Source organism: Sarcophilus harrisii, chromosome 5, assembly GCF_902635505.1.
Source record: "Sarcophilus harrisii chromosome 5, mSarHar1.11, whole genome shotgun sequence".
NCBI classification, from domain to species: domain Eukaryota; kingdom Metazoa; phylum Chordata; class Mammalia; order Dasyuromorphia; family Dasyuridae; genus Sarcophilus; species Sarcophilus harrisii.
In genome coordinates this window covers 284,052,266-284,076,741 of record NC_045430.1, presented here as the reverse complement: position 1 = coordinate 284,076,741, position 24,476 = coordinate 284,052,266, and the positions used below count along the sequence as shown (strand labels likewise).

Here is a 24,476-nt window from a genome sequence, read left to right as displayed (position 1 = left end):
CAGCTCAAGTGCTCCACCCTACCCAGCCCCGACTCTCCTGGGATTCATATCCTGGGAAAATGTTGGTTGTTTTGTGTGTGGCTCCCATGGACCCAGCCACGAACAACCTCAACTCCCTGTAATAGGATGCAAAGTCCCAGAAGGAGGGGGCTTTCTGTCTTTGCATCTCAGTACCTAGCACAGGGTCCGTGCAGAGCAGACATTGAAGAAATGTTTTCTAAACGAATGAATGAAGTTCCTTTGACCAGTCTTCATATGGACTGAACTCAAGACTCTTCTCCAGATTGGCTGCCCTCCTTTGGATCCTCCCCAGCTTCACCATTTCCCGAAGGGATTGTAGTCCATGATAAGGAACCCAGGGACCGAGGGCCCTGCCTTGATGTCAGGCAAGCTCTTCCAATGTGCCAGGTCCTGTGCTTAGCAATATTTAAACACACTTAAGAAGAAAGATAGCTCCTGTCCTCAGTGAGCTTACATTCTGATGGGGAAGGAGGACACAGGGAACTGAAAAGTGGAACGGGGCAAGTCCCAGCAGGGGCCTGATGGCACAGCCCCCCAGAGTCAGAGGTCAGCCTGGCTGGAAGGGAATGAAGTATGGCCGGATTGCCCCCACACCCCCAAATGGAGGGACCAGACACCGATGGGAGGAAGGGAGCCTTACTGGGCCAGAATGCTTCCTACCCAGGCAGGACCAGCCTGAGGGTCAAAGGCCATACAGTTCTCCTGGGATCGCTGCCGTTCTCCTGGGGGGCACATTTCTCATTCAAGTTCTATCTGGGCCTAATGAAGCATGACAAAAGGGGGCCATCCGAAAGGTTTCTGTGCTCTGGGGTCATCTCTGTACTTTTCCAGCCCCGTCCTCAGTGACTGCCTGCCTCTCCTTCTGGCTGCGTTCCTGGCAGCCTTGGAGACAATCTTCCTTCTCCCCACAACCCATCAATGATAAAGAATTTGTTTACTAGGAATTGCTCGCTACCCCCTCCTGCCCGCCATCTGCCACCCTGGCGACACAGTGCTGCCGCCGCCTCCTCCTCTGAGCCCCCCGAGCTTCAGACAGATTGGCGCCTCGACTTGGGCCCACACGGGGCTACTGCTCGTACCCTCCTCAGCTGGCACCTGTCAGTGTGGCGGGGCTCGCCACCTTGCCACAGAAGCCCATTTGTCAGCCTCATCTCGGCACGGCCAGTAGGCAGGAAGAAGGGCAGCCTGGCTCGAGACCTCGGGGCACCCACCGGCTCCTTGTGGCACAGACAGGCGGAGGGGAACGGCCACATACGGTGAATCTGAACCGAGGGTTTGGACGTCTCCAGGGCCAACGCACTGAGGTCTCTTTGTGGGGCAGATGGAGTCTGGCTTTCCGGGCAGAAGGACAACAGAGAGATCAGGGGATGGTAGCAAAGAATGGAAGGAGGAGACCTCTTCAGCTTCTTTCTTCCCTCCACTTCTAACATTAGTGAGTTATCAGCATTATTATTCATTAATAATAACAGCAATAATAAGTTCCCTTCTTGCCTTTGGGTGCTTAGGCAATGCTACCCTGCGCTTTCTGTCTGGGGGACTTGTCCAAGCAGGAGATGAGACTGGATTCCACGTGAGGCCACACAACTCACCGCACCAGGACACCACAAGAATCTTCCTCTTGAAAAGAGTGACTTCCCTCCCTTAAAGTTGTTGAGCTTCTTGCCCCTTGTCCTTCACAAAGCCCTGCGCTGCGCTCTGAGAGACAGCTTCCTGATTGCCCCCTGGCCCGGTCTCAGGGCCACAGCCACCATGGAGGGCGGCGGCATTATCTCCTTCCTTTATCTTTGAGGACCCTCACAGCTTTCATGAGGACACAGCTTGCTTTCAGGTGCACGATGGAGGGAGATGGCCTGCTGACAGAAAGGTCTCAGCTCTTCCCTGTGCTGCAGTTTGTCTATAACTTGACACACCTTATGGACAAGTGCCTCCCAACCTTGGGTGATGAGCTGCCAAAATTCCAAAATGGGGCCTAGAGTCAACGAATGGAAGGGGCCAAGAGCATGTTTTCAAGACTCTTTGGTGTACATTGATGGCCAGAGTCTTGATCAAAGGCCTGGAATCCAGAGCTGGCAGGGAGCAGGCCCACCAGAGGACCCCGTGGGACTCCTGTGGAACTCAGGACCCGCTTTTGCGTTGCACTCACTTGTGTTCCCTCTCCTCCATGTGCGAATGCTCCCTTATTCCCATGTGCAGTTGCCCTAAGCGTGATTTTTGTTAACATCTGTTCTACCCATTGCGTGTGTTTGTATTTGTACAAGTTGTAGGAGATGGGATGGGGAATCTTCTATGGTTAACTTCTATTGCTATTTAATTAAAAATCACGTTATGAAATAGATATCTTCTGACTGGTGAAAATAAAAACACTCTGGTGGAGGCTTGTGAATTATGATTTGAAGAAGATTATGACTGAAAAAACCCCACCCAGGACCCGAGGGTAGCTAACTGGGAGCCTGGCATGAGGCTGCAAAAATCATTTCCATGCTCCCCAAACTCTAGAAAACAGAGCTACCGCTGAGCAGTGTTTGTGGGAATAATTACCCAAACCTCATATTCCCTTAGTTTTCAACCCAGGATAATAAATAACTGTTGAGTGTCCTCTTCCCCCTCCTCCTGCCATCTCCTCTGACCACTTATTTATTCCTTGAGTGAATGGCTCTGTTGTTGGTTTTCAGAAACTTTTCTTTGCTACTGCTTGTAGTTGATGTCTCTTTAGTGGGAACTAAGAGGGACGTGCTCCTGCTTTTGTTTCCGAGCTGTAAGAAGCAGAGTGTTGGTACCGTAGGCTGGTCTGCTGTGTAAGTGCAGCTTCTCCTTCTCCTCCTTCTCCTTTTCCATCAGAATCTTCAGAAAAGAGACCAAGCAACTTCACCAACCAGATTTTTCTCTGGCGTATCTTATGGATCAGAGAATATGAAGCACTAATGTTTTCTACCCTATTTCCCTAACTTCACTTTCTCATGTCTCTATGTTTTATATTAAACTCCCAAGCATAAAGAAAACAGATTCATCAATGTGGGCAGGGATGTGAGACTTTAAACCAGCACCTCTCAAATCTCATCCATAGCACACATGACAAATGGTTTCTGGCCTTTGCTCAAAAGATTCCAATTGAAGTCTGAAGTCATCCCATTCCACTTTTCATTCATTCTGATTGTGAAGAAGCTCCAGCTGATGTGGAGCCTAAATTTGCCATTTGACAACTTCCCTTAGATTGTTCCTGGTTCTGTTCTCTTATACCTGCTTCCAGCTTCTCCCAAGTTCTCCTATTTGCCATTGTCAGATTAGTTTTCCAAATGATCATTTTCATCTTATGTGAACTTACTGATTTTTCAAAATTCTTCTTTACAAACACAAGACCGACACGGTGCAATTAGCTAACAGTTTGTCGTAAAAAAGATTTATATACTTTTCTTGGTTTGAAAGCACAACAAAAATCAGTGCTATGATGTGGAAGCCCAATCCCTAAAGTTATGTTAACTAAATTAAGAAAAGCAGCAGATGTCCGGGACTAGGGATGTAACAGGTCCTCTGCTCCCTTCTCTGGACAGGCCACAACTTGAAGAGCACTATCTTTAGTCCTATCACTTTTTAGGGTTAGAGTTGAGGTGAAAATCAGGGGAGTGGCCAACAGCACCACCTGGTGGTTCAAATTGCCTTTTTCTAATCAGGGCTGGGAAAAGACGGTATGTGTGTGCTCCCCTGACTCCGATTCTCCCAGGATCTGAGTGTCAATTCAGCATGAAGCAGATGCCATATGGGAAGAGGGAGAGAGTAAGGGCAAATCCCCAGCAGTCACATCATTCCGTCAAACCTATGCTATTGAGGGAAGAATCTCTTTTCAAAGGATAATCATCAGATAATAACACACACACGTGGGGTGTTCAGGGAGGATGATCACCTTGTGTATGGAGGCTTGCTGAGCCTTTTTCAGGGCTGCTCATCCACCTTGGGTGTTTGTTTTTCACCCAACTCTCCTCTGTGGCTCTGAGAAGCTGTAGCATGGATGGCAGCGATACCCTAGTAAAACCATATTGGCAGACGGGCTCCATCAGGCTGAGGGTAGCCAATGGTGAGTTAGGGGTGGGACTGCCCTAAGCATGTGAGGTCTTTCCCATGACGGATGAGAACAATTTGTTTCACTGGCCCTGAAGGCAGCTGAAGCCAGCCCTGTGGAGCACTTGGTCACACCAAGGTCACTGCCGGTTATTTGGACTCTTATCTCACCATTGGACTTCTAAGATGCTGGAAGAGAGAGTGAGGTCGCTGACTCTGCAACTGCCTCATTTAAATCCAGTTCACAAGTCGGGACGTCACCCATGATGTTACTGGTCCTCTTATGTTGTGCTATGTTGGAATACACGGGAGCCACCTGACAGTGGCTGCTGGAGATCCAACCCAGACCTGCAGACTCTTAGAAATGGAGTGACAGCAAGCACACAGACCTGCCACAGATGTCCACTCATTGCAGAATCCCCGAACGTGAGAGGAGGAGGGGACTTTAGTGATCATTTGGTTCCACCCCCTTATTTCCCAGATGAGTAAATGGGGACTCGGCATAAGAAAGAGTCTAAGCTTTCTACTGCTTGCTGAGATCTCTGGGTGAGTGAATAGGTGGGTGTGAGAGAGGGAGAGAGGAAGGATGTCTGGAAGATGCTCATAATATTCAGGATTATAGTTAATTCTGTATTGGAATCACTATATGGGTGATCTCTCTCTTCTCCCTCTTTCTACATATATCTATCTATATATAATCACTCTACATGTAAATATGGAGAACCCTTGCTCAGTCTGCCAAGGGACTAGCTAAGTGAAAGGGTAGAATAGGGATTATGAGGGGAAAGAATCAGATATTTGAGAAACTCACCTATCTACCCATTCACCTATCCATTCATCTCCTTATTCATGCATCCATCCATCCATTCATCCATCTATCCATTATTCATCTGCCTATTCATCCACCCACTCACCCATCTATCCATCCCTCCCTCCATTTCTCCATCTATGTATTCATGCATCCATCATCCATCCACCATCCATCCATCCACCCATATTCCTGCTGCTAGGAGGCAGCCTGCGTCTTCCCCATTTCCAGGTTCTTTCTTGGATGTTTTCAGAAAGAGGTTTTCCTCAGCCCAAGGACCCGCCCCCAGCTGTAGCCTGGTGCAATACAAAGGGCTCTGCCCCGTGAAGCCCAAGTGCAGGGAACGAGTGCAGCCACCTCCTGGGACAAGCTGGAAAGAAGAGGCTTGGGGGCGTGTAAGAGGTGCTTCTGGGGACCGCAGCATCTCCCATAACCTGGCAAACAGGCGCCCATGCCAGAAGTCAAAGCCCAGCCCCCTTGCAGCTGTCTCCAGACCTTGCTTATTCGATTAATGTAATAAGACAGCACCTCCAGCGCTTCCTTGCTGATTAATTAATGTAACATCAGATCCCATTTGCTAGTACAATTAGGGCTACATCAGGAGGTAAGCTGGCTCTGCCCTCCAAGGGGAGGCTCTGCAGGAGGCAGGTGAAAAGTGGAGAGGAAAGGGGAGACGTGGCCCCCATCCTTCATTCCTCAGTCAGTGAGAGAGTCTGGATGTCACCGAGGGACCATGAATCCCAGCTGAGGGGCCGTGAATCCTGGCCGAGGGGCCGTGAATCCCGGCTGAGGGACCATGAATCCCGGCTGAGGGCTGTGAATCCTGGCCAAGGGGTCGTGAATCCCGGCTGAGGGGCAATCCTGCATGAAGCCAGGGGCAGGCATGCAGCAGCAGCCATCAGGAGGCCAACTTAGTCATCCTTCCTGGCTCAGCTAGGATTCCTTGTGCCGTTCCTCTCTTTTTGGTCCTCTGCTCTTCTTTCTGCACTTTGGTCCCCCGTTTCCTCATCTGTACACCACAGGAGTTGGATCCAGTGGTCTCCAAGGTTACCTTTGGCCCATAATGAAGGGGAAGGGGTCCTCCTGGCAGCCCCTGGGAGGCAGTGCTTCTCTCAGGACCCAGGGACTCCGGGCCACTGAGGGCTTGAGGGAGAAGATCGATTAGCAAACTGAGCACAGCTTCGGCTTCGCGTCCCCCTAAGGTATCCAGCTTGAGGTCCTGGTTGTGATGAGACAGCTCTCCTCTGCAGCAGCGTCTCCCAGCCTTGTTGTCACAGGGACATGAGGGGTGCATCAGAGCCAGCCACACACCGGGCAGCACGAGCTCCTCATGCAGCTGGATGGGTGTGAGACGTTGGGAAGGCGGCCAGAGAGCCCCAAACCCTCTGCTTTTGTCTCCCCTACATCATGGGGGCTCACCTGCTCTGGAGCATGCTTCATTATCAGGGATGTTGGCTCACAGCACGTGGGAAAGGGGTCGCTTGGCTAGCTTGAGCAGAGCAGCCCCCCCGACCCCCACTCATGAACAGGTACAAAAGTCCCTGGAGTCCCTGACAGCAGAAGCCATGCTCCCAGGCCAGAGAAGTCGCTAGCATTTGGGACATGAAACTAACTACGCCTTTGTCGCACTCCGGCCAAGTCCCACGAGCCTTTGGGCTGGGCATGGAGGAGGCAACTTTCCTAAAGCTGCTTCAGTGCCAGGTGCCAGTCTTGTCCTCCCTGACCTTGCAGCTCTGAGGGGAGATTGCTACTCTAGACCCCAGTCGCCCTCAGACTTAGCACAGGGAAATGGGGCTCTCTGGCAGGGGCCCTGGGGCATCCAAGTAACCCCTGGTGCTTAAGAACCCCTGGCTGCAGAAGGGAGAATGTGGACAGCAGCATCCCAGATCTGGGTCAGGAGCCCCCAGCCCCCACAGGCAGAAAAGGCAGAATCTGAACCTGAGCCCATTCTCCAGCCACTAACCAAATGTTGCTCCTTCTTGGCCTTCACTTGTGATTAACCCTTTGTGTGAAGAGCCCAAAACCTGGGGACGTTTTAGGAAGTTCTCTGCATCCCCTGGGCCAGCAGGACAGGACTGTCTGACCCGGCCCAGAGCTGCTGCTGAGATATCCTGGTCTGCAAGACCCCCACTGTGGCCCCCTCCCCACGGGGGAGGGCTCTTGGGCTGGGGAGGGTGGGAGCCCAGACAGGCTGAGGTCACTTAAGCACTGATAAGTCCTGGCAGGCCCGGAGCCCCTGGAGGCCGCTGGCTTGGGAGGGCTCCATGTTGGGCAGCCGCGCCTAGGTCTATGCGGCCCAACTAACGTCCAGGGAGTTTGCCAGCCAAGCTGTCCTCTGCTTGAGAGCACAGGGAGCTTCCTTGGATTTCCATTCATTCAAAAATTCAGTCATCGTGTCTTCTGTCTGCTTTGTGGGTGTGCCCAGGGTCCCCGAGCCAGATCCTGCATCTCAGGCCGACGGGGCAATAGAGGGGAGAGACATGAAGCCGAAGAACCGGTAACAATCAGTGACATGAGAGTGAAGGGGACGAGGAAGAGACTGGAGGAGGGAGGGCCCACCTTCCTTTGTGTTTCACTTGGAGCTGTCCGGGTCTCTAAGCAGCTAGGACTCCCCAGTGGGCCTGTCGTGGGCCCATTCTTGACCCTTTGCCACTGTCAGTATCGCTAGGAGTGGTCCCAGGGGCTCATGGATCCCAAGGGCCCGGCATCTGATGACAGGATGAGGGCCAGATCTGAGGCTGATGGGCCATTAAGAGCGCCGCTGTCTCATTCTGACAAAGGCTCAGTCCAGTGTTTGGTGACGGCCACAGGCGGCAGTGCCCGGGCTGCATGGGAGCCGCATCTCCTGAATCTCGGTGGGATTGGCCTCTCGTGACCATCCCTACCCTCCAGCCCCTCTCCCCCCCAGCCACTGGCCAGGCTCCCCTCCTCCCTGCCCAGCCTCCAGTCATTTCCCATCCACTGGACAGGACTCTTCTCTCCTGAGCGTTTTCTAAAATGAGACCCTGGGCTCGTGATTTCCAATTCATGCTCCAAATCACAGGACAATGGATGCTTAGAAGAGAGTGATGGAGCCTTGGAGGGCTCAACACCCTGGGAACCATTCAGTGCCACTGAGAGGCTGGGAAGTCCCAAGGGGGCAGAGGGCAAAGGGGATTTGGGTTTTCTTTTCTGAAAAGCTCTTTCATTCAGCGTCATGTACATTTCTGGAGAGAAAGGGACTTTAGAGATCATCTTGCCATCATGCTTTTTATTTTACTGGTGACATCGAGGTCACACAACAATGGAGGCAGAGCCTGGAATCGAATGCGGCTGATCACAGCTCTGGGATCTTTCCAGGACACCAAGAAGCCCCTCTCTCCTCCTCGAGGCAGTGTGGTGCAGGACAGAGAGCCTCATCTTGGATTCTGGATCCACATTTAGGAAGTCTTCTTCCCCAGATAAGTCCATTCACTTCTTAAAGCTTCATTTTTTTTTAACCTGTAAATTAAGAGAGGTTGGACTAAATGCCTGATGACCCATACTGAGGCTCTCCCATTCCCCCATTTTAGCCTAGGAGTAACTCCACCGAGACCTAGAAGTGGTCGGAGTTTAAAGGGACCCCGGGGTGCTGACTTCAGTCTTCTGCATCTCATATCTCCTTCCCCCTGTCGTACTTGTCCATCTGATGCCCCGGCTTCGTGGCCGTCCCTCACGTGTGATGCACCATCTGTTCTCCCGGCACAGCCGAGGGGCCCTCTGACACCGGCTCCCAGAAGGGGAGCCCTTTGTATTTGTCCTTTGGGACCTAGCCATGTTTCCAGCTTCTGGCCCGAAGGAGCTGTTTTGGGTTCTCTCCACTGCACGTGGTCAGGGGCCAGGCCCTAGGCTGAGGAGCCTCCTTTTTCCTCTCAGCACCTCTGATGGGGGACAGCGGCGTTCACCACAGGCAGGGCACCCAGCCCCGCAGGTGTTGCTCTTGAAGCCTTTGGCTCTCAGTTCCATTTCCGTGGGGGAGGCTGTTGGGACAGACCTGGGGGAATGTAAGGAGCAGCTATCCCATCCACTAATCTGAGCCAAACAATTGGTTAAATACCCAGCCATGTCTGGCTGGAAGTAGGTGAGAGTTGTATCCAGAAACCAATGGGGACAGATGCTTTCTTGTCATTGAAACAGCCCCTGATGTTCCCAGAAGCCCTGCTGTTAACCTCTCTGGGGAGCTCTGAGCTTAAGTCAGTTCAGAGGAGGGACAGAAGACTTCATTTCACTTGGAGAGCTGTTAAGAGTTGAGAAATGGGAGTTTCTAATGTTTTAGAACTCCTTATATCATGGAAATGTATTTCCAGCCTCTTGGGAAACCTTTCGGACTAGACTTCAGAAACCAGAAGCAAAAACAAGGACACAAAACCCAAGACTATCTCAATGGCCCTTGGAAGTTTACAGAGCACTTCAGCCACCTGATCAACCCCTGCGTGGCCGAGGCACACCTCGAATGTGTAGCCCCATTTTTCAGGGAGTTGGGGAAAACTGAGTCTTGGAGTAGGTAAGTGGGATTCCCTGCCAGAATTTTATCCAAGGCCTTCCTGCCTCCAGCTCCACCTACTGCTAAGCTGTGCCCACCCTTCAGCTTAGAATTCTAATGCCCTTGGAAGCTTTGAGGTTGCTAAAGCATTAACTTAGCGGTTTAGTGGAGGTTGGGTTGGCAGAAGGGAGTCAGTGAGACAGAGGAGAGTACAGATACCTGATGGACTGAAACACGGGAAGAGAGTGTGGCTTTAGAACCAACCGGGAGTGGCTTTTGATGTCCCCCGGCTCAATTCCTTCATTTTGCAGAAGGAGAAACTGAGACCCAGAGAGGTTAACAGATGCAGACCTCTCCCCTTCTCGTGCTGCTTCCCAAACAGCAGCAGAGGGTGCAGTGGGTGCGAACCTGAGATAAAGTTGCTTGTTCTCTTTGTATCTCCCCTGCTTCTGTTCTCCTCCTCTGACCTAATCACAGCCTCTGCCCTGGCGATGAGTGGCTGGTTCCCACTGGTGATTTCTTCCAAATTTGTGCTCAGCTTCCTGGTGATTTGCCTCCTGAGGCTTGGATGACAGAAACCCACCCATCATTGAGCTTGTACCCGAATCCCTTCTAGCATGGTGAGCTTTGAAAGGGTCTGCTCAACAGGGGCCACTGGCCCAGGCTCTTGGCCTGGTTACCATCGACAGTTCTCCCATGTTGGTCAATTCACTTAATGGGCAACTGCCAACACTTGCCATGTCTACATTCACAGCGTCTCTCATATCTGAACGGTGTCTAGAACACAATAGGCACTTAATAAATGCTTATTGATCAAGTCTTCATTTCACTAACCCAGCTGCCACTTTAAGCAGAAGTTCACCATCTCTTCCATATATAATTGTGGCAATTTCCCAATTGGTCACCATGCCTTTCCCTACTCAGCTGCCCATGCGATTTTCCCCAAGTGCGGCTCTGACCATCTCACCTTCTCTCCCTGCCTTTACCCCCACTTACTTAAATCCCTCTCTTGAGCTTTTTCAGTCCTTCATTATTTGGTTCCAACCTATATTATCAAGATGTATCACCCTTTCCCACCTGGCTGCTCACCTGGACTCCACTATTGTCTCTAGAAACTCCTGCACCCGCGGATCAAATCAGCTCCGCAGCTCGTGCCCCTTCAGTTCCCCTTGCCCCTTAGCACCCTCTCTCCTTCTGATCGGAGAGGGGGGTGGGTGGGCACTGGAAAGCTTCTCCCCTGTTTAAGCTCGCACTCCAGGAAATCTCCCTATCATTTCCTACAAGGCTGCAGGTCTTCACCATATGTTCCCACCCCCTTAAAGATTCTTTTTCTTTCATATCCCTCTGTTATGTTGTGAGATCCTCCTTTTTTTGCCTTTCTTTGTATTCCTAGCTCTTAGTACCTAATGGGTGGCTAAGACTAACTCACGGAGCCTCAGCCACCTAGGGTCACCAGACACTGTTCCCTTTTCCAGAGTGATCAGGACAAACTGGCATTTTCTGCTCTCATGCTTTGGGAATGACCGGCCCTCATGCCTGAAGAGTGCTCCACCGTCACCTTTGCCTCAGAATCGAGAGCCATGGCTCTTTTATATGGCGCTTTTCCGGCTCCCCTGCCAGCTTCTAGTGGTCTCCTTCACCATCTCTGGTGCATTTCTTATCTTTCTATTAGTGTTGGGTAGACATAAACCTGAGCTTCTCCTATTCCCAAGTATTGAAAGTAGGGATTGCTTTGTTGCTATTTATAGCCCCTCGTAGCCTAGCACCAGGTCCAGCACATAGTAGGTACTCGGAATGCCTGTAGAATAATGGAACTTCAGAGGAGGACACAGTACTGGGCCCTAGGAGGGAGAGATTGAAAAATCTCCTTTCTCCAAGCCCAGTTTAGCAATGGGTAAGTCATCACAAGACCATTAGGGAGCGCCATAGTGCACAGAGCACGGTCCTACAGTCCTGGTGACTTCAGATATGGCCCCAGACACTTACTAGCTATTTGAATCTGGACTGGTCACTTGACCCTGTCTGCCTCAGTTTCCTCACCTGCAAAATGATCTGGAGAAGGAAGGACAGACCACGCCAGCGTTTTTGCTGAGAAAACCCCCAAAGGGGGTCAGGGAGAGTCAGACATGGCTGAAATGACTAAACAACTACACTATTTATTCCATTAGAGTAAAGATCTTTGGGGACAGGGCTTTTTTTGATTTGTGTGTCTCCAGAGACCTGCAGAGCTTTTGGTCAGCCAGGTGTCCCCTCGGCCTGTGTGTCCCCAAGGGCCCTGAAGAGGCTTTGGTCAGCCAGGAATCCCCTTGGCCTGTGTGTCCTCAGAGCCCTGAAGAGTGCCTCTGGTCATCCAGCTGCCCCCCCCAGACCCCTGTTCCTTGGCTCTCATCCTTTTGGTGCCACACTTGGCAGGGCACTGGATTGGCCTGGCCCACTGCCCTCCAAACCGCTGAGCTCAAGACATCCCTGGTGACAGGAATTGTAGACGTGCCCCACCAGGAAGGGCTTACACTGCAGTGAGGAAAATCTGCAAGCTTCCCATTGGCACCTACTGTGTGCTCACCCTGGGGGCAGTGAAAAGTGAATCAATTGTGCAATAGTCTAATGGGAGATGGGACACAAGGAAAGGGCCCTGGAAAATGCAGGACATCCTGAGCCGGGCATTAAAGAGATGCTCAAGTACTATATGAAGTCAGGGGAAGAAATGTGTGTGTGTGTGTGTGTGTGTGTGTGTGTGTGTGCACGTGTGTGTATGTGTGTGTGAGAGAGCATGTGTGTGTATATGCGTGTGTGCATGTGTGTGTGTGTGTGTGTGTGTGTGTGTGTGCGTGTGTGTGTATGGAGAGAGGAGCTCCCTGGAGATGGCACAAGGATCTGACTTGAAAGGACAGCCAGATACTCCAGAACTGAAGAAGCGATTGCCATCTTCTGAGTTGATTCTTTTCTGTGACTCCCCAAAGGACATTTCACACAGATACATTTGCTCTGGTTGTTTGGGAGAATCCACCAGGTGGAGCAGGAGCTGATGAGACCCCACTGAAGCATTGGACCTTGGAGGTAAGAAGAGCTAGACTCAAGCCCTGCCTCTGAGCCATCCTAGCTGGGTGCCCCAGTGCAGGTCCCTCCAGCCCCAGGCCCCTGTCTAAGACAAGAAAATCCAGAAGATGTGATCCACCCTGGGGGAGGGACTCTCCTCATTTGAGAGTTCCCAAAACTTTAGACTAAAAGATCATGAGTGTGGCCACCTCTCCTGAGTGAGGAGCCCTGGGGAAGTGAGGACACTCCTCCTGAGAGAAGAGCTCTGGGGAAGTGAGGACACTGCTCCTGAGTGAGGAGCCCTGGGGAAGTGAGGACCCTCCTCCTGAGCGAGGAGCCATAGGTAAGTGTGGACTCCACCAAATACACTTTTACTGTGGGCAGTGTTATCCCTCCTCCTGCTCCCTGTGTTAAGTATAGTCATTTGTCTCCTGCCAGGAACTCTGGGCTCCTCACTCAGGCCTGTAACCTGGACATGTTCTGCCTTGACACAAAAGCTCTTAGTAAGGAGAACTAACTTCTTAGAATTTGGAGACTGAGCTAGTGGAGACACTCACCCCTGGTGGGTAGCAGAGAAGCCAGGGCCAGAGCTGGGCTTCCTCTAGGCCAAGACAAGGGCACCAAGCTCTGGCTTGGGTCTCGATGGGCATTTGACACCTTCAGAGGCAGACAAGTCTCCACCTCCCTTCCCCTACATCTCCCCAGAAACTGAGGGGCATCTGACAAAAGCCTGGAAAGAAGGCCAGAAGGGTGTGCCTAGAGTCAAGGATGGCAGGATCTGCTGTCCTCAGAGGATGGGGGAAAGATGAAAGAAGAGGGAAGGTCATTCTAGGGCCTCAGCAAGTCCTGGTCCCCTTTCCTCTGGTGTAGGTGGAGAACCGACAACATGACCAGAGACTCATTTCCTATCTCGTGATTACTTCGTATTGATCAGCTATTTGGGCTGAACCTTAGCCAGGGTTTGATGGGAGGGAAAGTCCCCTGCTTGGAACAAGTGGGGGATTGTGTGATGACTTCTTCCCTGGGGTTCTATCTTGGTTATGTTTTCAGTCTTTGCATATGTTCATACATACTACATACACACACACACACACACTATATATATATATATATATATATATATATAATATATACAGATATAGACATAGTGTGAGGATATATACGGCTCCATCCTAGATGTATGCATACATATGCAAATAGAAATGCAAATGTGTGTATGTGCATGAAAATTCACCCTGGGGAAATAACTGAAGTTGAACTTTGAGGGAATTTTTTAAAAAAGGTCACCAAGTAGAAAATGAGAAGAAACAACTTCTCTTCCAGCTACCTTGTACCCCTGCAAAGCAAGACAATCTCCCCCCCCCAAAAAAAACCAAACAACCCCCCAAACCTTCCACCTGGTGGTGCTATTGTGCTGCTGAACACTGGAGTCAGGAACCCTCAAATTCAAATATGGCCTCAGACATTTAATACCTAGGTGATCATGGCCAAGTCATTCAATATTTTCCTGCCTTAGTTTTCTCAACTATAAAATGGATGTTAAATTAAAAGAGCATTTTCCCAAGGTTTTTGTGAGGATTAACGATGATAACATTTGTAAAGTGCTTTGGCAGCCTGCAAGTGCTATGTGAATGCAAATTAGTGTTATTATTGCTATTATTTTATTAACTATTATTCAGTAGGCAAGCAGAATGGGAGATCCTCACTTTGACCTATGAATGCTCAGGAGCATGTGGATCCAGGATCCTGCTGATGAGCAACAGCATCCTTTTGGAACTCTCCTAACAGAAGGGAACACATCTCCATCCATTTGGAGAGAGACTGTGTTCCAGTCAAGGTGTGAGACTCTAGAACTCTGAAGCAATTACCTGACCTCTGAGAGCAGCGCTGACTCTCTTCTTAGCATGCACCAGAGAAGCTGCTTTAGGAGCTCCTGGCTGGGGGCCCTTTTTCTTCCTTAGACCTCCCTCAGCCACTGCCAGACCAGACTGGATTAGGAAAGCAATGGTTGCTGAGAAAGGCTTAAATGGATATGAACTAGCTGCAGGGGATAGGGATGGATTCAGTCATCTTCTGTTAGCTAAATTAGTCCCCAAATCTGCAAAGTCAATGGGGGCAGATCCTGTGCTTCTGCGGCCTATTACCGGGGCCTCTGCCCTTTCTCCCGATGCCCTTTGTTGTTGGCTGAGGAGGAGGCAGCGTTGCCTGGGTCTCCCAGACTGCTTCCCTCTTGGCCAAGGCAGGGTAGTGCTGGACAGCTCCCTGGAAGGTGGGCAGCTCCGCTCCCCAAAGCTGATGCTTGGCTGCCCTCTTGTGGAATGTAACGCAATGGCAAGGAGTCCAGGGCAGCTTCCCCTTCTGTTTATTAAAGGGATTTGTCTGGAGCTTGCTTGTGGCCCTGCAACAACATCAGTGGGCAGAGAGACCGATTCCATCTTGATGTTCCTGCTGGGAGGGTCAAGTCCAGAGTCACAGGCTGCCCTTTGATCGTTAATCACGGCCGCATCCCCGTTTCCTTTTTCTCCTGGCCCTCCCCACTCCTGTGTGGCTTGCTTTCTTGCCCCTAGGATGCCAGAAGTGTGAGTGATATTGATGTTTGGGGCTGACTCCTTTTAACTGCTAATTAATGGCGTCAAGAAAAACAGTTCAAGTTTGTTACTTTTTACGTGCTATGAGTTAATTAGCCTGACATCTTTCAGTAAATCGTATCTAAGTGAAAGTGTTGGTGTGAGTGATCATCCCGGGCTTTGCTGCGGGGCAGCATTCAGAGTTCAAAGGGCTCGGAATGGAGATGGGCCCCAAGCCCAACACTTCGGCAGCACAGAAACAACAGACCTTATCACCTACTTGGCAAGAATAAATAAATTGGAAGTGACTGCATCCAAGCCCGTCTGCAGCTCTTCCCCTCCTGTGTAGTGGCTCCCTAGCCGTGTCCTTCTGAAGAACCTGGGGGCCTCAGTCTCCCTACCCTGCCCTGCCTGAAGCTTAGTTTCCTGTCCCTGACCTCGGAGTCCCTCAGCAAAACCTCCTGAGAGCTAACAGGGAAGTAGCAACTAGCTTGGGTTTGACCTTAAACCTACTGATCCAATTAGTGTTGGTCAAACTCTATCCCAAGTGATGCCAAAGTCCGTTGCTGTTCAATGATTCATTCATATCCTCACTTATTCTACTTAGAGTTGTCTAGTCTCTTCATGCAGACAAAAGTCTGGCCAATAGAGAACTCCGCTGAGGAGTAGAGAAGCGTTCTTTCTTAGATTCAGATGAAGTAATATCTTAAAAGCCCCGTGTGAATGGCAGTTATTATTTGGGAGCGACAGGATGGCAAAGTGGGTAGTTATAGCCAGCACTTTATGTAGACTATCTCATTTGATCTTCACCATAAGACTGAAAGTGAGATGCTAATATTATCCACTTTACAGTTGGGAACTGAGGCAGATAAAAGTTAAATTACTTGCCCAGGGTCACACAACTAAGTTTCTAAAGCTGGATTTGAACTTAGGTTTTCCTGTAGGTTTGGTGCTTTGTGCCCCATGGCACTCCCCACTATAGCTGCCAAGAGAGTAGTATTTTGGACTTGGAGTCATCAGGAAGATCATGTCTAGTGGTCTACCTCAGACGCTTGCTTACTTTGTCATCCTACTAAGTCATCTCCCCAAATGTACACTGATCCACAAATGACAACAGCATAGTCTGACTTTGTGTTCAAACTGGCTTAGGAGGATCGGCTAGAAATTCCCAGGATGGTGGATTAAGAACCTCGAGTTCCAACCCTTAATTCTAAAAACGAGGAAACTAAGGACCAGAACATTTCAACAACTTGTTCAAGGTAGGAGCTGAGGTTCTCAGGCTGAAGTCAGAACTCTGTCCGTGGTCCTGGCTGCCTCCTTTGCATGTAGGAGCCAGCCTCACCTTTGATCAGAAGAGCAGTTCTGGGAAGGGCTGCAGTGGTACCCATGGGATGCTAAGAGCTCCAGAGGAAGCCTCCAGCACATTGGATGAGTCTTCTCTGTAGGATTTTTGGGAGGATTTGGGTAAGAGTTTGATTGATCACACCCTTTCAGAGTTGGAAGGGACCTTTGTGTGATCTAGCCCAGCCCACCCCTCCACAAGACTCCTCTCTACGATATTCCTGACAAATAGACATTAACCATTGCCCAGAGCCTCTAAGAAGGGAGCTCATCACTTCTCAGTCATCTATTGCACTTTAAATTGTTGGATTTGGAAGTTCTTCCTGATCTCAAGGCTAACTGGCTTTTGTCACATGCACCTGCTGCTCCTAGTTCTTCTCTCTGGGACTAAACATATGATGGCTTTTTGAAAACTTATAGCCTACCATCATAGGACCCTTGAGTCTTCTTCAAGTAAACCATGCCTGCTTCTTCCACAAGAGCCTCCTAAGGCAAGAACTTGAGGCCCTCCACCCTCTCGGGGCCTTCTGAACTTCTTCCAGCTTGTCCCCAGAGTTCAACGGCCTGGATTGACTGTGCTCTATACTAGTGGAGGGAGTGTGACCTCACTATCAGTAAGGTCACAGACCTAAGTATTCAACTCTCCAGCTTTTGTCTCCAGCTTCCTTGTACCTTATACCATTTCTTGCAGCTTGCCCAATGGCATTTTCTTTGAGCTAAGAACACCTTGAGGAAAGAGACTGTGTCTTGTGCCCCTGTGGAGCTCCTCCCCTCAAACTGAGAGTCCTTAGGCATGGTGGATATTCAAGAAACATTTGTTAAATGGGTATGTATTGAGGTTAACTCATGATAGAACATGATAACTCCCATGGCCAGAGCCCTTTGGACCTCACACTGGGAGGCTGGGAAAGGAAGTGCCAAGATGCTTCTTTCACAGAAGAGGGAACAGGCTGCCCCAGGTCAGTGCCTTGCTATGCCCATGCAGCCATTGCCAAAAAGGGAATCTGAACTGACATGAGCCCCATCCAGTGTCCCTTCGTCTATATTCTCCTGGTATATAATACTGAGCTTTGTCAGCTCTGGAGACCAGGTGCCCTGCCATGGCTGGTCCTTGTCTGTCTGTCTGTCTGTCTGTCAGGTGATAGATGTAAAATGTGGGCTTATCTAAGCACTGAGCATTTGCCCTTTTGGGGTGGCCTGACCAAAGGACTGATTCTTCCCTGCCCTCCTCTCGGCTTGCTCTGGCAGTGAAGTGACCAGGTCTTTCTTCTGCCTCTGTTTCCTCAGCATGGGGCCTTCCCCAGGGATATTCTCAGTGGATATCTGTTGAATGAATGAAAGAGTGAATATACATCCTTCCACCTCTGAGCATCAGACCAGACGGCTGTTGTGCTGAGGATGAGCTCCTCTTCCTCCCGGGATAGTTGGTCTGTGGGACAAGATAAGTCAGCCAAGGATTAGTGACTGTTCGACTTCAAAGAATATGGCCTCTGAGCTGCTTCAAAGTCCCTCAGAAATCCCAGCCAGGAACAGAGTGTGTATGTGTGTATGTGTGTGTGTGTGTGTGTGTGTGTGTGTGTGTGTAGTGGTATCTGTAAGTACATCCAGGTCTGCATGTGCATATGTATAAGGTTGGTCCTGTTTTACATTTCAGCAAATTTATAGGTAATAATCACATCTTATTGTGTCTAGCTTTCCTCCTTATCACCTAGAAGTTTGCTAAATTTGTCTCAAAGGACCACACTTTCATAAATCTGCATTATTTATGTGTTTGTATGTCTGTGAAAGACAGAGACACACAGAGGAAGAGAAATAAAGAGACAGAGAGACAGAGCCATGCAAAGACAGAAACAGGGAGAGGAAGAGACAGAGAGAGGGAGAAAAGGGGAGAGAAATAAAGAGACAGAGACAGAGCCATACACATGCAAAGACAGAAACAGAGAGAAGGAGAGGGAGAGACAGAGAGAGGGAGAGAAATAAAGAGACAGAGAGACAGAGACATACACATGCAGAGACAGAAACAGAGAGAGGGAGAGGGAGAGACAGAGAGAGAGAGAGGGAGGAAGGGGAAAGAAATAAAGAGATGGAGAGTCAGAAAGACAGAGGCAGTTGTTGTTACTCTTGTTGTTTGTCCTTCATTCTCAAAGGGGACCATGACCTTAGGGAGGGGATGCTGTGACATGCAAGTGAATTGGATTTAAGTGATGGAAGCTGGCCAAGGTTACCTGCCTCACTTTCTCAGAGTAAGTAAGCCATCTGGTCTGAAGTCCAGAAAAGCAAAGACAGAAACAGGGAGAGGGAGAGACCTCCAGAGCCATCTGAGTCCAGTGGCCACATATAGATTAGGATGACTGGAGATGGCCCTGGATACAGTGAGGGACCTTGGCCTTTTTAAGCTAGGGTCTCAGTCTGACTGAGGCTGCACCCATTTAGTGAGAAACAGAGACAAAGAGACTGACAGAGGGAGACAGAAATAGAGAAAAACACAGAGACAGAGGGAGACAGGAATAAAGAAAGATACAGAGAGACAGACAGAGACAAACATACAGAAAGACAGAGACAGAGGAGACAAGGTCAAAGGGAGAGAGGGGCAGAGGGGGAGCTGGTTGGGGGAAGAGCAGACAGACAGCAGAAGGCAGGAAGCCACTTCTGACAGGCCCTGACCAGGGGCTTTGGCCAAGCCAATGCCCAGTCTCTGACTCAGTTTGCTCACATGTCACACAGCCTGGCAAGAAGCCAAGTTCTTGTTGCCCCTGGGGGCTGTGAGGCCATTCCCAAAGCGAGCTCTGTTCTCTGGTTTGCCCCATCCTTGGCAGGAACATTTCACCTGTGCCCATGAGTTTGTCAGAAGTCCCAATCTGCACCCCCCCCTCTGGTTTGAAGGGTACAGAGAGCTCAGTCACATTATTTGCATCATTCCAAGTTGTTTTCCAAATTGTTGTACTATCTCCAAACTCCAGAGTTTTTTTTTATGTTGGTTTTTTTTTAATTAATTAATTAAATTTATTTATTTATTTTTAATGGCCTTTTATTTACAGGTTATATGTATGGGTAGCTTTACAGCATTAACAATTGCCAAACCTCTTGTTCCAATTTTTCACCTCTTACTCCCCACCCCCTCCCCCAGATGGCAGGATGACCAGTAGATGTTAAATATATTAAAATATAAATTAGATACACATTAAGTCTACATGACCAAACCATTATTTTGCTATACAAATAGAATCAGACTCTGAAATATTGTACAATTAGCTTGTGAAGGAAATAAAAAATGCAGGTAGGCAAAAATATAGGGAGTGGGAATTCAATGTAATGGTTTTTAGTCATCTCCCAGAGTTCTTTCTCTGGGTGTAGCTGGTTCAGTTCATTACTGCTCCATTGGAAATGATTTGGTTGATCTCGTTGCTGAGGATGGCCAGGTCCATCAGAACTGGTCATCATATAGTATTGTTGTTGAAGTATAGAATGATCTCCTGGTCCTGCTCATTTCACTCAGCATCAGTTCGTGTCTCCCCAGGCCTTTCTGAAATCATCCTGTTGGTCACTTCTTACAGAACAATAATATTCCATAATATTCATATACCACAATTTATTCAGCCATTCTCCAACTGATGGGCATCCACTCAGTTTCCAGTTTCTAGCCACTACAAAGAGGGCTGCCACAAACATTCATGCACATACGGGTCCCTTTCCCTTCTTTATGATCTCTTTGGGATATAAGCCCAGTAGCAACACTGCTGGATCAAAGGGTATGCACAGTTTGAAGTTGTGCTGGGTTTTAATAAGGGTTGGATGCCTTGGAGGAGACAAGTCCTTCTCCTTTGGGTGTCTGAGTAAAGGCTTGAGACCACTTGGGCAGCAGTAGGCTTTTGCAATAGCCATGGACTGGTGGTGGGTGTAGTGACATTATGGTAGTAATTTCCTTCTGGGCATGGGATGGACAAGATGCCCCCTGAGGTTTTGTGATTCTGTTGAATGCAAAGAGCACATCAATACTTTGCAAACAGTAGGAGGAATATTCATTTATTCAATAAAGATTTATTAGAGCATCTGTTATACACGAGGCTTGTTTTAAGTCCTGGAAATTGAGGGTTTTAAGAAGATACAGTCTGTGTTCCCAAGCAGCTTTTAGACTAATGGGCATATATGGGAGAGTGCTAGGAGGTGGGGCTTGGGGTATTCCCAGAGAAGTCCACAAAGCACAGGGCAACAAAGCAAGGGGGGGCAAGACCTAGTTTGACAGCTAGAGCTAAAGTTATTGAGAGGGAAGCTCAATTGTCTGAAAGTTGGATTAAGGTTCATTGATTTGTTGATCATGGTATTTGAAAAAATGGTGAATGTTTGGATCAGCATGTATATATCAAATTGAGAATTCTAGAATAGATCATGTAACGGGGAGATCTGAAAAGGAAGAATCTCTGGCCAGCTTGGAATGGGAGTGAGGGAGGAAGGAGCATGAAGGAGGGACCTCCTGGACTGAAACTTAGAGGAAAGAAGCCTCCACTAGGAAGGGGCAAAGAGAGAACGTGTTCTAGGAGCATGAGGTGAATTGTGTAAGAGACGAGGGGCTGGCTTTAAGTAGTTCTGACTGGCTGGAATGGGTAGAAGTAATGTGTGAGAAGCACTGTCTTCAAAAGTGGGTTATGTTAGCTATGAAACCAGCCATTTTCTGGCTCCCAATGAGGGCCAAAGGGGTCACTTATTGGCTAAAGTTCAAGTGTGTGATTGATGTGGGGGCGGGCTCATCCAGGTCTCTTCTCAGTGACCCTCCAGCCAGCTCCAAGCAGGCAATAGGTGGATGAAAAGCTGCCTTTTCTGGACTTCAGACCGGATGAAGAAATGAAGTGATTTGATGAAATCCTGTTCAATACGCCCCCTTCCCCGTGAGCAGCAGAGCTTGCCATCTCAGCAGGGACTGGGTAAAGACTGGGTCACATGGCTAAGGCTCCCCAGGAGTCAGGCCCTCAGGAGACGAGTCCCTTTAGTTTTTCTCACGGACATGAGACTTCAAAGCCCTGCAAGTCATCTGATCCCTAGCCACCCCCGAGCCAGACTCCCCTGGGAGCACCAAGGAAGCCGTTTCCCCACTGTCCTGGGTTCCCACATTGGGCTTCACCCTTGGCAGCTCCTTCTGACTCACCCTCTCCACTGGACGTGAGAGCCCGGCCTGAGCCAGAGCAGAGATGGGGCCTTCTATATTCCCAGCAAGAGGCCAGAATGGAGGGTGATAATGGATAGCATAGCCCAGTGAACTTTTTACAGCAGGAGCTAATCAGTCATGGGGAAAGTGTCCAAAATGGAGGACCAAGGCAATATTTTCAGCGTCCATGGATGTGTTCCTGCCCACTGCCTGAGCGCTCCCTCTCTGACCAAAGAGCTCCCCTTTCCCATCCCCCACTTCTGTGTTGGAAATGCCAAAAAATAAGTCTCCCCCCTGTCGTTCCCCTCCTTTCCGGAGCAGATAAGCGGTGCTTCCTAGCAGCAATTCTTCCCTGTATTATGTAGCCATCGGTGCCTGAGCATGACACTCTCAATTTGCCAGCCAGGGCCTCCTCAGGGCTCTTTGGGGGCTCCCATTCTTTCTAAGGGACAGCAGGGAGAAGATGCTTGATCCCTGGGACTATCTGTGGGAAAGAGATAAAGCAAGTGCCTAGCTCTTCAGAACTCCAGGGGAAACGCCTCCCAGGATTCTTCGGTTCCCCTCTGGGGATGGGAGGGACCTCTGTGGGGACCAGGGGAGAAGGTGGGGCATTGGGAAGAGAGGGCTTCCAGGGGTCCTGGGGGAACACCTGGGGCTTGCTGACCTGCCTCTAGCCAATATGCTGGGCCTGACCCGGGCAGACAAGATGGAAATTGGTGATGTTCTCTTTAAATGAAACTGTACAGTACGTGGGTGGGAGTCATTGCAGAGCCTCAGGGCCCATGTGCAAGGGTGTGCGTGTGTGTGCACATTCTGGTGCTTGTATGTCTGTATGTATCTGCATCTGTGTGCATGTGTATGCATCCGTGTGTGTGTGTGTGCCTGGGCAAGGAGGGAGAGAGGAAACTGAGGCAGCCCTCAGAGAAGATGTCATCCTGCTCTCCCATCACCTCCCTCTAGGCTCACTTCCTCCAGGAAGCTCAACAGCTCATCCTGGTTGTTAGGATTTGCTCTCTGGGTAATGGAGGTGGTGAGAGGACAATATGCCCACATACAGGGATATCAACCCATAAATATAAGGCAGGTCATTGAGGCCGGGGGGGGGGGGGGAACCAAGGGAGTCCTTTCGTAAAGATGAAGCTTGAGCTGAGTCTTGGAGGAAGAGGGAAAGATGGAGAGCATTGGAATAATAGTGTCTGTGTCCTCCTCCTTTCCAACCTTCCAGCCAGAAATGGGCAGGATGGAAAACCTATGGCCTGGCCCCCCTACACCTCCTGGGGTGTTGGAGAGGTCACACCTCCTTCCTTGTCTCTCTCCTTCCTTCCCTCTTTCTATCTCCCTCTGTCTCTATCTCTGTTCTCTCTTCCTTCTCTCTTCTTTTCTCTCTCCTCTCTGTCTCTTTCTGTCTGTCTTTCTGTATCTCTATGTCTCTGTCTCTCTCTCTTGGCCCTGGGCAGTTCTGCCCTGCAGCAGATCTAATAGAACTGCCTGGGCCACAGCCTGGAGGGAGGTTGGGAACTGGTGCACATTCTGAAAATTAAACTTTCTCTGAGTGCTCCCCTCCTCTCCCCCTCCCCACGCACACCTTGGCACCTGAGGGGGGATTTGTAGCCACACCCAGAAAAACAATGGAAAACTCATTCTTTATATAAATGAAGTAAGGAAAACTAAACCAAACCACACACTTTCAATCCACTTAATGAGTAGGAAACTACTCATTACCCCTCCCACACACACCTGGGAGGCTGAGTGGAGGGAGAAGAGGGAGGGGAGGAGATGAAGGCTCCTGTGGATGTTGCTGCTGCTGCTGCCCTGAGGCTCGCTGAGGGGATCACCCTGTGGGGGCCACTCTGCCCGCTAGGCTCTTTTTCTGCTTCACTTGGCTCTCTGTGACCCCAGACCTCCTGCTGCTGCCATATTACATTCCCTCTTGGCTCAAACCCCACCAAAAGCTTCCTTTCCCTGAGGACCCATTGAATTTCTCCCAAGAAGCTTGTGGGAAACAAGATGGAGGCAAGGAGACAGGGGGAGTCAGATTGGGAGAACAGATCGGGGGAGGGGAGGGAAGAGAACAATGATGGCTCCGGTCTTCAACATTCTGAGTTGAAGCTACTGGTGGGACAATGGGGGGGGGGGGGAAGCTATTTGTGAGGCAGTGGACCTTGCAGGTTTAGAGCCCAGACAAAAAATGAAAGCTGGAGATAGAGACTTAGGTGGGGATAATAGGAAGGGGATCCCGCTTCGTGTCAGGACCTGAGTTCGAATTCCTTTTGTGCCGTTAGTAGCTGGAAGTCTGGAACCTTGCTGGATGCTAGAAATGGCTTCCACAGTTATGAAAATTAAATCATTGAAACTTAAAATAGGAAACTGAAATCCACAAGGACATCAGAGAATAATTAAGGTTGGAGGGATCTTCCCCTTCTAGACTGGAAGCTCCTTGGGGGGGGGGGGCTGGCCCTGTAATAAGGAGGTGGAGATTCATGTTGTGTGACTTCTGTAACATCCAATTAGTGGGGAACCAGGGGAGGGACTTGGGCTTTAGGAGCTCAAGGAGAGGAGATAAAATGCTGCCTTTGGTGCCCCAAGGGTGGATCTGGTCACCCAGATACCCATTCTTGCAAGATTGTAAAATAAGTCTTTCCTGCCTTCATCAGTGAGTCGGGGGAGTTCTTGCTAAGAGATATCGTTTCTTACACAGGTTTCAGTGGGACTATGTGGGAAGTGAGTGTACGAGCATTTCAAGCATTGATGCTGCACCGGCCAAGAGGAAGCCCAGAATTCCAGGCTGGAAAAGGGGGTGAGTACTGACGCTCCCATAATGCACAACTCTCTTAACTTCAGACTATTTTAAAGGCTGCTGGCTCTAGGCTTTGGAGGGTTGCCACCAGTTGAGTCTCTTAGGTTGATCAGGAACAGTATTCTTTAAACCTTTCAGACCTCTTACCTGGCCTCTGTTTCCCCATATTAGACATGATTAAAAGGCAGGCAGCCCCCACGGTAGGAGAGAGT

At 49.7% G+C, this 24,476-nt stretch overlaps 2 long non-coding RNA genes across 3 annotated transcripts in view; one reads left to right on the top strand and one right to left on the bottom strand.

Moving 5' to 3' along the window:
• Window positions 1-8,117: 8,117 nt before the first annotated feature.
• LOC100913353 lies at window positions 8,118-11,118 on the bottom strand. 2 transcript variants are annotated; one of them, XR_004229901.1, is made up of 3 exons: window positions 10,787-11,118; window positions 9,792-9,946; window positions 8,118-8,362 (listed from the first exon to the last, which is right to left on the bottom strand). It is a non-coding gene; the product is annotated as an uncharacterized LOC100913353 (long non-coding RNA). The 2 variants fall into 2 exon arrangements; XR_001121219.2 differs by having other exon boundaries at window positions 10,942-11,118.
• A 75-nt stretch (window positions 11,119-11,193) lies between these two features.
• The window catches only part of LOC116419639, a 33,181-nt gene continuing 19,898 nt past the window's right edge, over window positions 11,194-24,476 (top strand). Inside the window, exons 1-3 of the long non-coding RNA XR_004229900.1 lie at window positions 11,194-11,277; window positions 12,344-12,440; window positions 24,166-24,264. This is a non-coding gene — a long non-coding RNA (uncharacterized LOC116419639). The remainder of the gene's footprint in view (window positions 11,278-12,343; window positions 12,441-24,165; window positions 24,265-24,476) is intronic.